Raw genomic sequence first — 15,623 nt, 5'->3', positions numbered from 1 at the left:
AGCTTCTGTCCCAGCCACTGGGGAGACAGGCTACCACAGAGGGACAATAAAAGTGAAACCACCTCCATTAATCAGTGCACAGGATTACACATGAATGGCTGAAGCCTTGCCAAAAAGCTCCAGCTATGATAACTGACCAAGAAAATCAAAAGGCTCTTAAGCAAAAACATGTCTCTGAGAGCTTCTATGAAGCCTGTCTGAAAAAAATGGTCACAGAGCTCACAGACACAGCTGTCTAGTCCAAGGGCAGAAGACAGAGGTCTCCATGGAACCCACTACTGCTGGGAATGAGAGGAGCAGACTGAGGGCCTATAAAAAACAGGCCCCTGGATGAAGAAATATCTCTCTCCTTTCTCATTCATAGTTGTGTGGTTCATACACTAGCCCTTGTGACGACTTGCTTTGACCAACAGAATGTAATAGATGTGATGGAGTTTGGGATCTGAGCTTAGGCCTCAATAAGCCATGCATGCTCTTATTTGCTCCCTCAGAGCCCTGTGGGGCTGCCATGTAAGCAAGCCTGTGCTAGCCTGCCAACTATGAGGGACCACACAAAGTAGAGATAAGCCATCCTAGCCCTAGACCAGCCAGCCTGAGCCAAAACAGAAGTTGGCTGCAGTTGAATGTGTGAGCCCAACTGAGAGCAGAAGAACCACCCCACTGATCCCAGTCCAAATTGCAAACCCACAGAATTGTGAGCTCATAAACAGTTGCTATTTTAAGCAGCAAACACTAACTTACATACCCAACTAATATCCACAGGTGAGCAAGTAGAATTCAGTGACTATTGGTTTACAATATATCTTTGGTTAAGAATTACTCAGTGAGACTTTAAACCTCAATTTTTGGCATTGGTACAATAGAGTATGGGCTGAGGCCAGGCTTGGGGATGAAAGGCAAAGCCTCAAGGACAGAAACAGCAAGGGCGGGAGTATGCTCAGAGGTGAACATGAAGAATGGCACGCTGCTATGGTTTGAATGTTCCCTCCAAAACTCATGTTGAAATTTAATTGCCATTGTAACAGTACTAAGAGATGGGTCTCTGGAGAGGTAATTAGGCCATGATGACTCTGACTTCATGAATGAATTAATGCCATGATTGTGGAAGTATGTTAATTATCATGGGAATGGGTTCACTATAGAGGAACACATTTGTTCTTCTCTCTCTTGTGTGCACTTTACCTCTTTCCCTCTCACCTTCTGCCATGTAATGATGCAGCAAGAAGGCCTCACAAGATGCCAAACCTTGATTCTGGACTTAGACTCCAGGACCATAAAAAATAAATTTCTGTTCATTATAAATTACCTAATCTCAGCTATTCTGTTATAGCAGCACAAAATAGACTAAGATACACACCCAGCACAATTCCATGCCACACTCCGGAAATCAGGCCTATGATCCCCATATCTCTACCCACCAGCTCCAGTGCACAGAGCCCAGTCTTCCCAGGGGTCTGTGCGACCCTCTTTCTTGAGACAGGACCTCCCATAACCTCATACAACAAATGCTTACCCCTCTTCAATGCTTATGTTTCCTTACCTTGTCCACTAGATTCTAGCCAGCATGATCCTGCCTCTGTCCACAAAGACTCACAACAAGCACAGGCACTTCCTGCATTCTGAGGATGTGTACCAAGAAGGAGAGTGTAGAACTCGAACTGATTCCCTTACATGTTGGGGAACATGCTGAGCTGCTTATCCAACATCCTCATCCCTTTCTCCCCTGCAAAGAGAACAGATAGAAATGTGCCCAGATAGACTACATATCCCAAACTCCCTTACAGTGAGAGGAGTCATTCATTCATCCCTCCAGAACTTATTGAACACCTACTGGGTTTCAGGCAAGTTCTGGAGATGCCCCAGTGAACATAACAGATTAAGTATTTGCCCTCATGGAGCCACATGCTAGTGAGAAGAAAAGGTGACAATAGGCAAATGCCCAAGAAAATAATCTAGAGAGAGTATACCATATGGCGATGACTGCTTCGAAAATACATAGAGTAGGATACAGGAAATTGAGTTTGCACAGCAAGAGTGGGAGCACTATTTTTTGTAAGATAGTCAAAGAGCACCTCTCTGAAAATGTCATTTTTTTTTTTTTGAGATGGAGTCTCGCTCTGTTGCCCAGGCTGGCGTACAGTGGCATGATCTCAGCTCACTGCAACTTCTGCCTCCCGGATTCAAATGATTCTTCTGCCTTAGCCTCCCGAGTAGCTGGGATCGCAGGTGCCTGCCACCATGCCTGGCTAATTTTTGTATTTTTAGTAGAGACGGGGTTTTGCCACGTCCAGGCTGGTCTCAAACTCCTGACCTCAGGTGATCCACCCACCTCGGCCTCCCAAAGTGCTCGGATTACAGGCATGAGCCACCACGCCTGGCTGAAAATGTCATATTTGAGCAGATATCTGACAAAGATGATGGAAACACAACACATAATATCCAGTGCAAGAGCATTTCAGCTGGAGGGAACAGCAAATGCAAAGGCCCTGAGGTAAGAACGTGCCTCAAGGTACTGCAAGGAGAGTAGTGTGGCTGAGTAGTGGGAGCAAGCCGCAAAATACTAGGCAATCAGAGAAGTGTCCCACAGGGCTTTTCTGGTCACTAAAAGAATGAGATGGGATCTCCTGTGGCAGGGGGTTGAACAGAAAGTGACATGGCCCGACTTCTGTTTTAGAAGGATTACTCTTACTGGCACATTGATAAAAGATTTTAAAGGCCAAAGGCAGAAACAGGAGACAGTGCAAGAGGCCATTTTCTTAATACAGTTTTAAAACGATGATGGTTTGGATCAGGGTGATGGCAGTGAAAGCAGAAAGAAGCAGTTAGAATCCACGTACATTTTTAAAGCAGAGACAACAGGATTTGCTGGTGGATTGAAATGTGCAGCAAGCGAGAAAGAGGGGAGTCTAGGATTTCAGCCTGAGCACCTAGAAGGATGGAACTGCCATTCACCAAGAAGACAAGGTGCCCACTGGACATCCGTTTCAGATGGAATTGTGCCCTCACCAAATTTTTATGTTGAGGTCCTAGCTCCCAATGTGACTGTATTTGGAGATACGGCCTTATCAAGGTAATTAAGATTAAATTAAGGCCAAGTACAGTGGCTCATGCCTATAATCCCAGCACTTTGGGAGACCAAGGCAGGAGGATTGCTTTATATCAGGAGTTTAAGACCAGCCTGGGCAACATAAAGAGACTCTATTTCTACAAAAAAAATTTAAAATGTAACTGGGTGTGGTGGCATGCACCTGTAGTCCTCACTACTCAGGAGACTAAGGCAGGAGGATCGCTTGAGCCCAGGAGTTCAAGGTTGCAGTAAGTTGTCATTATATCATGCCACTGCAGTCCAGCCAGGGCGACAGAGCTAAAGTCTGCCTCAAAAAAAAAAAAAATTGGTCATGAGGGTGGGGTCCTAATCCAATATGAAAGAAAAGGCCACGCAGACACATGGAAGTGGCCATGAGCAAGTCAGAAAAAGAGGCCTCAGGAGAAAGCAAGACTGCCTAAAACCTGATTGCAGACTTCCAGCCTCCAGAACTGTGAGAAAATAAGTTTCTGTTGTTCATCCAGTCGTGGTTTTTTTGTTATGGCAACTTGAGCTGACTGATAAAACATTCAAGTGGAGATGTGAACTCAGCAGTTACATAGACACGGCTGGAGTTTGGTGACGAACTCTGAGCTGGAGATGTATAGCTGGGAGTTGTCAGCCCTTCAGTGGTCTCTGAAGCCGTGAGACTGAATGAGTTCGTCTAGGGAGTGAGTATGGGGAAAGGCTTCAGCAGTGATCCTCAGGGCACTTTACAGAGGTTGGGGAATGAGTGTTGGCAGCAAAGGAGACTGCGAAAGGAGCGGCCAGTGGGGAGAGGTGAGAAAGAACACCCAGAAGGCAAGAGGAGGGAGTGGCAAACTGTCACATGCTGATGAGAGTTTGAGCAAGATGAACACTGAGAACCAATCAGTGGATGTGGCAAGATGGAGGTCACTGGTGATCTGGAAAAGAGTCGTCTTAGTGTAATTGTGGGGTGAACCCCTGACTTAAGTGGTTCAGAAAGAAAGGTGGCAAGAGTCTGGAGACAGAGAGTGCAGGCAACTCTTTCAAGAAAGGTCTAATACAGAGTAAATCAATGGAGCAGGTGTTGAAAGGGATGTGGGGACAACGCAGAAATGTGTTATTGTTCATTTTGTTTCGTGTTTGAGTGGGAGCAATTACAGCATGTTTATAGGTGAGAGAATGCAGACTCTGTAGAAAAGTGAGGCGCTGGCTTCAGATAACAGCATTGAATTCAACTACAGAAACAGGAGGGATGGTAGAGTTTATGGGACCAATGAAAATAAGTTTGAAGGCCGGGCACGGTGCCTCAAGCCTGTAATCCCAGCACTTTGGGAGGCCAAGGTAGGCGGATCACAAGGTCAGGCGATCAAGACCATCCTGGCCAACATGGTGAAACCCTGTCTCTACTAAAATATAAAAAATTACCCGGGCGTGGTGGCACATACCTGTAGTCCCAGCTGCTCTGGAGGCTGAGGCAGGAGAATGGCATGAACCCGGGAGGCGGAGCTTGCAATAAGCTGAGATGGTACCACTGCACTCCAGCCTGGTGACAGAGCAAGACTCCATCTCAAAAAAAAAAAAAAGAAAAAGAAAAAGAAAAGAAGTTTGAAGAAGTGGTGGGGAAATAGCCCTCCTCTTCTCCAATTGCTTCTATCTTCTCAGTGCAGTAGGAAGCTTGGACTTCAGAGGAGTGAGAAATGAGGAGGAGGTGGTGGAGGTGTGAGGAAAGACATGCATCATGTATGCACTGTGAGAGTGCAGGGACAAGGGAACATGGAAAGTTTCAGGGACACATGTAGGGCCCCATTTGAAGTCAGTGGTTGTGAATCTCAAGTGGGCAAGTGAGCACAATCCAGCAGATTCTCCAGCCTCCTCCAAGCTGCCAAGCAAGGAGTGAGTGGAGGTTGGATGGAACCAGGGTAAGGGTTTTGCCAGATGAGTTCCATGGTGGGAGACAGGCATGGCAGCTAAAGATGTGTGACAGTAATGCTGGGCTATGGAATCTGGGATGGCCAAGGAGAAGTGGGAGGAAACAAGCAATAGGGATGTGGCTGGTGGAAGGACAGCAGTAGGAACAATATATCTTAAATTTGTCCTTCAGTGTTGAAAAATGTTGAGTCGTGCCAGAAGAGGAAAGTAGTTGGTTGGAGAACAGGACGCACAAAAATTACAGACATACCTTGGAGACATTGCTGGTTCTATTCCAGACCACTCCAATAAGGTGAATATCACAATAAAGTGAGTCACACAAATGTTTTCATTTCCCAGTGCATATAAAAGTTGTATTCACATTTTACTATAGACTATTAAGTGTGCAGTAGCAATATATCTAAAAACAACAATGTGCAAACATTAATGTAAAAATACTTTATTGCTAAGAAACACTAACGATCATCTGTGCCTTCAGCTAGTCATAGGGTTTTTGCTGGTGAAGGGTCTTGCCTTGATGTTGATGGCTGCTGACTGATCACAGTGGTGGTTGTGAAGGCTGGGGTGGCTGTGGCAATTTCTTAAAATAAGACACCAGTGAAGTTTGCCACATCGATTGACTCTTCCTTTCACAAAAGGTTTCTCAGTAGCATGTAATGCTCTTTGACAGCCTTTTACTCACCATAGAACTTCTTTCAAAATTGGAGTCAATCTTCTCCAACCCTGCTGCTGCTTTCCCAACTAAGTTTGTGTAACATTCTAAACTGTTGTTATTTCAACAGTGTTCACAGCATCTTCACCAGAAGGAAATTCCAGCTCAAGAAACCACTTCTTTGTTCATCCATAAGAAGCAACTCCTCATTCATTTAAAATTTGTCACGAGATTGCAGCAATCCAGTCACATCTTCAGGCTCCACTTCTAATTCTAGTTCTCTTGCTATTTCTACTACGTCTGCAGCTACTTCCTCCACTGAAGTCTTGAACCCTTCCAAGTCATTCGTGAGGGCTAGAATCAACTTCTTCCAAACTCCTATTAATGTTGATCTTTTGACCTCTTCCCATGAACCACAAATGTTCTTAATGGCATCTAGAATGGTGAATACTTTCCAAAAGGTTTTCAATTTACTTTGCCCAGATCATTCAAGGGAATTACTATCTATGGCCACTATAGCCTTATGAAATATATTCCTTAACTATTGAGACTTGAAAGTCAAAATTACTCCTTGATCCATGGGCTGCAAAATGGATGTTGTGTTAGCAGGCATAAAACAACTTAATCACTTTGTACATCTCTATCAGAGCTCTTGAGTGACCAGGTACATTGTCAGTATTTGAAAGGAATCTTTTTTTTCTGAGCAATAGGTCTCAACAATGGGTTTCACATATTCAGTAAACCATGTTGTAAACAGATGTGCTGTCATCCAGGCCTTGTTTCATTTCTAGAGCATGGAATAGAGTTAGCATAATTCTGAAGGGCCCTAGGATTTTTGGAATGGTAAATGAGCATTGGCTTCAACTGAGAGTCACAGGCTGCACTAGCCCCTAATGAGAGAGTCAGCCTGTGTTTTAAAGCTTTGAAGCACTGCGTTGACTTCTCCTCTCTAGCTATGAAAGTCCTAGATGACATCTTCTTCAAATAGAAGGCTGTTTCATCTACATTTAACAACCCCTTCAAAAAGTGGGTGAAGGATATGAACAGACACTTCTCAAAAGAAGACATTTATGCAGCCAACAGACACATGAAAAAATGCTCATCATCACTGGCCATCAGAGAAATGCAAATCAAAACCACAATGAGATACCATCTCACACCAGTTAGAATGGCGAGCATTAAAAAGTCAGGAAACAACAGATGCTGGAGAAGATGTGGAGAAATAGGAACACTTTTACACTGTTGGTGGGACTGTAAACTAGTTCAACCATTGTGGAAGACAGTGTGGCAATTCCTCAAGAATCTAGAACTAGAAATACCATTTGACCCAGCCATCCCATTACTGGGTATATACCCAAAGGATTATAAATCATGCTGCTATAAAGACACATGCACACGTATGTTTATTGCAGCACTATTCACAACAGCAAAGACTTGGAACCAACCCAAATGTCCAACAATGATAGACTGCATTAAGAAAATGTGGCACATATACACCACAGAATACTATGTAGCCATAAAAAAGGATGAGTTCATGTCCTTTGTAGGGACATGGATGAAGCTGGAAACCATCATTCTCAGCAAACTATCACAGGGACAAAAAACCAAACACCACATGTTCTCACCCATAGGTGGGAATTGAACAATGAGAACACTTGGTCACAGGAAGGTGAACATCACACACTGGGGCCTGTTGTGGGGTAGGGGGAGAGATAGCATTAGGAGATATACCTAATGTAAATGACGAGTTAATGGGTGCAGCACACCAACATGGCACATGTATACATATGTAACAAACCTGCACATTGTGCACATGTACCCTAGAACTTAACGTATAATAATAAAAAAAAATCTGTTGTTTAGTGCAGCCACCTTCATCAATGATCTTAGCTAACTTTTCTGGATAACTTGCTACAGCTCCTACATCAGCATTTGCTGCTTCACCTTGCACTTTAATGTTATAGAGATGGCTTCTGTCCTTAAACCTCATGAACCAACCTGTGCTAGCTTCCAACTTTTCTCCTGCAGCTTCCTTACCCCTCTTAGCCTTCATAGAATTGAAGCAAGTTAGGGCCTTGCTCTGGATTAGGCTTTGGTTTAAGGGAATGTTATGGCTGGTTTGATCTTTCATCCAGACCACTAAAACTTCCTCCATTTCAGCAATAAGGCTGCTTCACTTTCTTATCATTCATGTGTTCACTGGAGTAGCATTTTTAATTTCCTTCAAGAACTTTTCCTTTGCATTTACACCTTGGCTAACTGTTTGGCACAAGAGGCCTAGCTTTCAGCCTATCTCAGTTTTTTTACATGCCCTCCTCACTAAGCTTAATCATTTCTAACTTTTGATTCAAAGTGAGAGGGATGCAAGTCTTCCTTTCACTTACAGGCCACTGTGGGGTTATTAATTGGCCTAATTTCAACATTGCTTGCATCTCAAGGAATAGGGAGGGCTGAGGAGAGGGAGAGAGACTGGGGAACCACAGGTCAGTGGAGCTGTTAGCACACACACAACATTTATCAATTCAGTTTGCTTTCTCATATGGGTGCAGTTCGTGGCAGCCTAAAATAATTACAATAGTAACATCAAAAATCACTGATTACAGATGATGATAACAGATATAATAATAATAATGAAAAGTTTGAAATATTGTGAGAAATACCAAAATGTGACAGAGCACATGATATTGGAAATATGACACCAATAGACTTGCTCAATGCAAGGTTGCCACAAACCTTCAATTTGTAAAAAAACACAGTATCTGCAAAATTCAATAAAGCAAAATGCAATAAACCAAGATGTGTCTGTACATCGTGGAGGGATGCAGATGCCAAGAGTTGCAAAGCTCAGAGATTTTAGGAAAGGAGGAGACAGCAGCCTGGAAACTGCAAGGTGGACATTGGCTCCATCTTCAGTTGCTTTGATCCAAGAGGGATGGGAATAAAAGCACAACCCCCTTTCCTCTCCCTGACATACCTCCTGGAAAAAGCTGCAGGAATATTGGAGTCTCAGAGGCATAAGATTTTCCATTAAATCAAGAAAAAAAAAGAAAGTTTAGAGGTGGAGGATTGGAGAGATTTTGCTTGTGATTTGGCATGAATTTGAGAAGGCCCAGTGGAAACTTTTGGAATCACTAAGTCTAGGACTCAAATCCTACCTTTCCAGTTATTGGCCATGTAGCTTTTGGCACACTTATTGACCTCTGGGATGACCCAGGTTCCTTGCCTATGGCTGTTGTGAAAGTTAAAGAAAATAAGGCATGCAGAGTGCCCAGTATAAAGTGGCAGTCAGCCAGGGCCACACTTCTGATGCTCAAACATGTTTCAACGACCATCTTATCAGTTGCCTTCAAAGTAAAAGCTCTTTCTTCCTCCTGGCTGCTCATGCTTGCACTCTTTTGCCCTCTCTCTCCCAACTACCTCCTCCTCCTCTCCACACCCCAACCATAGTTAAGCAATTCTAACATATCCCATTCTCCCAAGGAAAGAATCCAGTTGTATATTATCACAAGATCACAATGCACCTGAAGTTTTCTGATCTTTAGGGATTTTCTTGAAGCATCTATACTTAATATGGCTCAACAAAACTCAGTTTCAACCTTTTTTTTTTTTTTTTTTTTTTTGGAGACAGGGTCTTGCTCTGTCACCCAGGCTGGAGTGCAGTGGCGGGATCATGACTCACTGCAACCTTGACCTCTCAGGCTCAAGTGATCTTCCCAACTCAGCCTCCAGAGTAGCAGGAATTACAGGCTCATGCCACCATGCCTGGTTAATTTCTTTTTATTTTTCTTTCTTTTCTTTCTTTCTTTCTTTCTTCCTTTTTTTGGGGGGTTTTTGTCTATTTGTTTTTTGGTGGTGGAGATGGGGTCTCATCATGTTGCCCAAGCTGGTCTTGAACTCCTGGATTCAAGCCATCCTCCCACCTTGGCCTCCCAAAGTGCAGACATTCCAGGCATGAGCCACCACTCCCTGCCTCAAATTTTAAAATAGCTATTGAATGTGGTTAAAGGGGAATCCTAATTAGTAAAATGAGGATGACAATACCTCCATCCTGGGAGGGCTTAAATTAGCCTGTGTAAGAAGAGTTCTTTATGCTGAACCCAAAAGGAGCAGATGCTCCATAAATGCCCCTTTCTCCTCCTTCTCCTTTCTTCTTAAAAGAGATGCCCAAGGTGCACAAGGAAGCTGTGTCTTTGATATGTTTCAGGTTGCCCCTGTAACGTGAATTGGGAAAAAGGCAATAGCTATTTCAACCTCAAAGTGCATCTGATGTCTCCTCCCTGTGTCCCTGCTCCCTGGCTGTGTCCCCATTACTGGCTCTGTGGGGAGTGCCTAGGGCTGCCTTGACTCCTTGTTCGTGACCTCACCTTCCAGGTGAGTTAAACCTCAAGAGTTTAACTTCCAGCTGATATTTGGTAAAGTAAATCTTCCCTCTCACCACTCCTATTCAACATGGTATTGGAAGTCCTAGTCAGAGTAATCAGGCAAGAGAAAGAAATAAAGGGCATCCAAACAGGAAAAGAGGAAGTCAGACTTAGAGCCAAGGTTAAAGCAGGGGCCCCCTCCTGAGCTTTCCTTCGGGCCTGCCCCAGAGAAGCCCTGGCTGCTCCAAGTGATCATTAGCTTTGCAAACACTAGAGTTCAGCCTGACACAGCATCTCAAGGATCCCTGCAGGATGAGGGCACAGAGAGATGAAATAGACCCACTTAGAGTGGGGTGCCTCTGAGGTCAGAGGGAAAGGAAGGAAATCCTGCTCTCAAGGCAGGACAGTGTGTGAGAAAACAACAAGGGCTGGAAAGGACAGCCAGATGGTGAAGCCCCTCCCTGCAGTCTTTGCTTGTCTTTTTTAATGAGTCTTCCCTTTGCCAATCTCCAGGCGAACGTGGGCACCTCTTTTGGCTTAGGCTCTTCTCTGTAAGGTCTTCCTGGCATTGGCAGGGGTTGGTTCTGGGCAGTTGGTGACCATAGTCATTAGCATCTTGCCTATTGTGGCCAACCACAAAAGTGCCTGGCTTTAGTTTTGTTCAACCTGCATTTTACCTGGCACTCTTGCATGTTAATAGTTAATAATTAATAATTTCAATCTTATAAGCTATTAACAAGAGGCTGGCAACAGACAATTTTAATTGAGCTCTTACTGTGTTTCAGACACCATTCTAAGCATTTTATAAGTAGTAATTCAATCTACAGCCACCCTTAGAGGTAGATGCTATTATTATTCCCATTTTATAGATGGGAAAAATGAGGCTTACAGATTAGTTCCCTTGCCTAGTGAGCAAATGGTCAAGCCAGAACTTGAACACTGACAGACTGGCTTCCTTAGTCTGTTCTGTGCTGCTATGACAGAATATCAGAGACTGAGTAATTAATAAAGAACAGAAATTTATTTCTCACAGTTCTGAAGCCTGGGGAGTCCAAGATCAAGATGCCAGCATCCGGTGTGGAACTTCTTTTTGTGTCCTCACATGGTGGAAGGCAGAAGGGCAAGAGAGAGAAAATCCACTCCCACAAGCCCTTTTTATAGTGGCATTAATCCATTTATGAGGGCGAAGCCCTTAGGATCTAAACACCTCCCCAAAGGCCTCACTACCCAACACTGTTGTGCTGGGGATTAAGTTTCCAACACACAAATCTTGGGAGACATATTCACTCCATAGCATTGGCCCCAGGGGCTGTACTCTTAGCTAGTAGCCAATGCTGCCTCTCCAGGAGATTAGGAAAAATTAAACTCAGAGGACAGAATCTTCTTCTGGGCCTATGCTAAATTTCAAATCAAAGAGGCTCAAATCCCAAAAGAAAAACTTATCTAGAAAAGAAGGAATGCCCCAGGGTCTGTTGTTCCCCTTTTTGTGTTCATGAGTTCTCATTATGTGGCTGCTACTTGTATGTGAGAACATGTGATATTTGGTTTTCTGTTCCTGTAGCTGTTTGCTAGGGAAAATGGCCTCCAGTTCCATCCATTTTTCTGCAAAAGACATGATCTCATTCTTTTTTACAGCTGCATAGTATTCCATGGTGCATCTGTACCACATTTTCTTTACCCAATCTGTCATTGATGAGCATTTAGGTTGATTCCATGTCTTTGGTATTGTGAATAGTAACAGTAAACATTCAGGTGCATATGTCTTTATGTTCCTTTGCGTATATACCTGGTAATGGGATTGCTGGGTCAAATAGTAGTTCTGTTTTTAGCTCTTTGAGGAATCACCACACTGCTTTCCACAATGGTTGAACTAATTTACACTTCCATCAACAGTGTATAAGCGTTCCCTTTGCTCTGCAACCTTGCCAGCATCTGGAGAGGATCAGAAAAAATAACTATTGAGTACTAGGCTTAGTACCTGGGTGATAAAATAATCTCTACGACAAACCCCTATGACATGAGTTTACCTATATAACAAAGCTGCACACGTACCTCTGAACCTAAAAGTTGTTTAAAAAATTTTAAAAAACAATAATAATAAAGTAGGAATTAAAACAATAGAGAGCTTCTTTCCAGCTGTACTCATTCCCACTGGTGTGTCTTGATCAGTTGTGAGTTGTGTTACAAGTAATTGGTTCCTTAAAATAGCAGTATTTGTGATTAATTGACTTATAAAATAAGAGTCCATATTCTGCCCATAACTGTGTTTCTCATACTCCCTTGCATTTCCAAGTGCCTTCTCATTGGAGAAAGAGGTGATATTCTCAGTCTTTTCAAAATGTTTTGTTTTTAATTACAGAGAAAGTACTGATACATTTTATCTCCTTTCTTATTCACTATTTCATTAATTTATTCACTCAGTACATGCTTATTGAGTGCTTACTACATATTCTAAGTGTTAAGGATGCAACAGTGAGCAGGATGGATAATGTTCCTGCCCTCTTGGAGTTTTCATTCTAGTATGAGGAAAAAGACAATAAACAAATAAACACACAACATGAGGGCAGACAATACTAGATGCCATAAGAAAAAACTAAAGAAGTGTGAGGAAACAGAGATTGGGTGGTAGTGATCAGGGAAGATCAGTTATAAACACCATGGTGAATTAACTATATATCCTTCCAGTTTATATATGCATACATTGATTAAAAGTATGTATATCTGTGACAATACATACAACTTTTAAAATTTACATAAATAAAATCACATTGTATTGGAGACTTCTGCTTCTGGGAAGATAGACATACTTCTCCCTATGCCTCCCACAGAATGCAACTAGAAACACTGGACATTATATATAAAACAAATATAACACTCTAAAAGATGAAGCGAAGGCAGACCAGCTAGAGACCTTGGGACCTAAGGAATGCCATGGTGGTGAGTTCCCTGGGTTTCCTCTTTGCTTCATAGATCCCTGACGTGGAGCTGAAGAAGCCAGCTACCTGGAAATGCTGAATTCAGACCAAAAAAAAAAAAAAAATCTCCAAAAAAGAACTCCTCTCTCTAGCCAAGGAACCAGGACAGAGGCAGCCTAGCAAGACAGAAAGCTTTCAGACAACTGTCTACTCCAGCCAAACACCACAGAAAATACTGCAGGGCCCACCCCCATTCATGCCAGCAAATGCTGAGTGGAGAGCCTAGACCTCTAACATCTGCCAAGCTGTAAAGGAAGCACACTCTGTCCAGGGTGATGTCAGAGAAGGCCACGTAGGAAGCATCCCTGGTGGGAGGCAGTGAGACCTTCCCACCTTATCATGTCCCCATGTCAGTGGAGACCATATGGGAAGTCTGGACTTCCACCCCTGTGAAGGGTAAAACAACTTCATCCTGGATGCTAATTAACCCCAGTTGCGGGAATGCTTCTGAGATTTCTTTCACTTACTTACTAAATCCTGCCCTTAGGTCAAACAACCTTAATGTTATCCTGTACTATCATATTTGGGATTAAGATAAGATGTGTGTGTGTGTGTGTGTGTGTGTGTGTGTGTGTGTATGTGTATACATATATGTAATTAGTGGAGGCCTACTGGGTATCAGAGGAGGCCTACTGGGGAACCCTAACTCTACACCTCCACCCAACAGTAATAAGGAGACCCTCCCCAACTCCAGGTGTTAATGAGGGCCAAGTGGAAAACCTAGACTTCTGCCCTCACCTGGCAGTAATGGTGTGCCCCCAACTAGGTGCCCTTCCCCGTCAAAGTGTGTCAAAAAGGGCCAGCTAAAACAGAAGATCCAGAGTCTCATAATATCCAAAAGGTTCAGGTTTCAGTTGAAAGTCACTAGACATACCAAGAACCAGGAAAATCTCTACTTGAGTGGAAATAGATAATCAGTAGATACCAACACCAAGATGACAGAGATGTTAGAAATATCTGGCAAAGATTTTTTAAAGCAGCTATCCTACCGACACTTCCATGAGCAATTACAAACATGCTTGAAACAAACAAACAATTCTCATCAAAGAAACGGAAGCTATAGAGAGCCAAGTGGGAATTTTAGAACTAAAATATACAATACCAGGAAAAAAAAAAAAACCCCTCAATGGATGGGTTCAATAGCAGAATGAAGGGTTCCAAAGGAAAGAATCAGTGAACTGGAAGACAGAACAATAAATTACACAACGTGAACAACACAGAGAAAATAGGCTGAAAAAATAAATGATCAGTGCCTCAGAGACCTGTGGGACTACAAAAAAAGATCCAACATTGTGTCAATAGAATCTCAGAAGTAGGGTAGGGCTGAAAAAACACCTAAAGAAATAATGGCTGAAAATAACCCAAATCTGGCAAAAGATTAAAACCTACAGGTTAAAAAGGCTGAGCAAACTCTTAACAGGATAAACCTAAAGAAATTCATAGCAAGACATATCATTGTCACACTTTTAAAAACTCAAGACATTATCCTGAAATTTATTTTGGTTGTTCTTGTTGTTGTTTTGGTTTGTGTGTTTATTTACACAACATAGTAGTCATCTTTCACAAGGTTATTCTATGGTAACGAATTACACCCAAATCTCAGTGGCTTACAATAATAAGTGTTCATTTCTCACTCATGTTACATGTCTGCACCATGTGTCTTCATTCTTCCAGGGCACAGGCTGAAGGAGCAGCCTATACCTCAGTCTCATGGTGGAGATAAAAGAGCAATGGCTGAACCATGCAAGGGCTCTCAAAACATCTGCTCAGATGTGGCGTATGTTCTATCCACCCAAAACTCACACACCCAAACCCAATGCCAGGAGAGAAATGGACTCCATCTATTCTAACAGGAGATACCGCAAAGTCATATAACAAAGTATGTGGCTGCGAAATCCAAACACAGGGAGAGAGTGAAGAATTGAAAACAATAATCCAATCTACCATGATCTGCACACTGGATCATAAATATTCATTTCCTTCCTGGCTGCTGGGAAAAATATACTCATCCTCTTCCCCAAGATATCCCAAAAGACTTGTCCAATGATTGCATTGACATTATGTCCAGGATCTCATGATCAACGCCAGATCTTGATTCAACTTCTCTTGGAGACCTGTGAATTTTAAAGACAAATTATCTGTCCCACCCACTCCCAACATACAGTAGTGGAAGAGAAACAGGAACAGAGATAGGGAAACACACTGAATACTCCTGTTTAAATGGGAAAGAGTGCCTAATCTGGGTGTGGGGCAACCAAGAAGTCTTCCAGAAGCAGGGAAGTAAGCCACTGTAAAATTATAAGGAATAAAACCATATCTGCATTTTAGGCTAATCTGGAGGAAAATCTTTAAATTTTTAAATGGTGGCATTGTTTACAAAGTGTCATTAAGACAATGTTCACATGCTTGGAGTGTGAACATATCTAAAGAATATAACAACAACAACCACCACCACCTAACCAAAGAGGATCCCAAATTAAGGTGAGAGAAAATTGATTGTTATAATAGAAACAAGTGGCTCAAGGATGGAAGGCATGCTGCTGCTGCCCCTCCTGCACCCTCACCTATCACCCACCTACTCTGGCCATAGAAAGTATGCTTTAGTCATTGCTATTTCCCCTCATCTTTGACACATCAAATTGAGCAGAGCCCAG

General features: G+C 42.8%; 1 long non-coding RNA gene across 1 annotated transcript in view; it reads right to left on the bottom strand.

Moving 5' to 3' along the window:
- Nucleotides 1-15,038, bottom strand: part of LOC134729889 (uncharacterized) — a 30,559-nt gene extending 15,521 nt beyond the window's left edge. Inside the window, exons 1-2 of the long non-coding RNA XR_010111416.1 lie at nt 14,914-15,038; nt 1,541-11,926 (exon numbers count right to left, since the gene is read on the bottom strand). This is a non-coding gene — a long non-coding RNA (uncharacterized LOC134729889). The remainder of the gene's footprint in view (nt 1-1,540; nt 11,927-14,913) is intronic.
- Nucleotides 15,039-15,623: the final 585 nt, after the last annotated feature.

Source organism: Pan paniscus, chromosome 2 (assembly GCF_029289425.2).
Source record: "Pan paniscus chromosome 2, NHGRI_mPanPan1-v2.0_pri, whole genome shotgun sequence".
NCBI lineage: Eukaryota > Metazoa > Chordata > Mammalia > Primates > Hominidae > Pan > Pan paniscus.
This window is presented reverse-complemented; position numbering and strand designations above follow the sequence as displayed.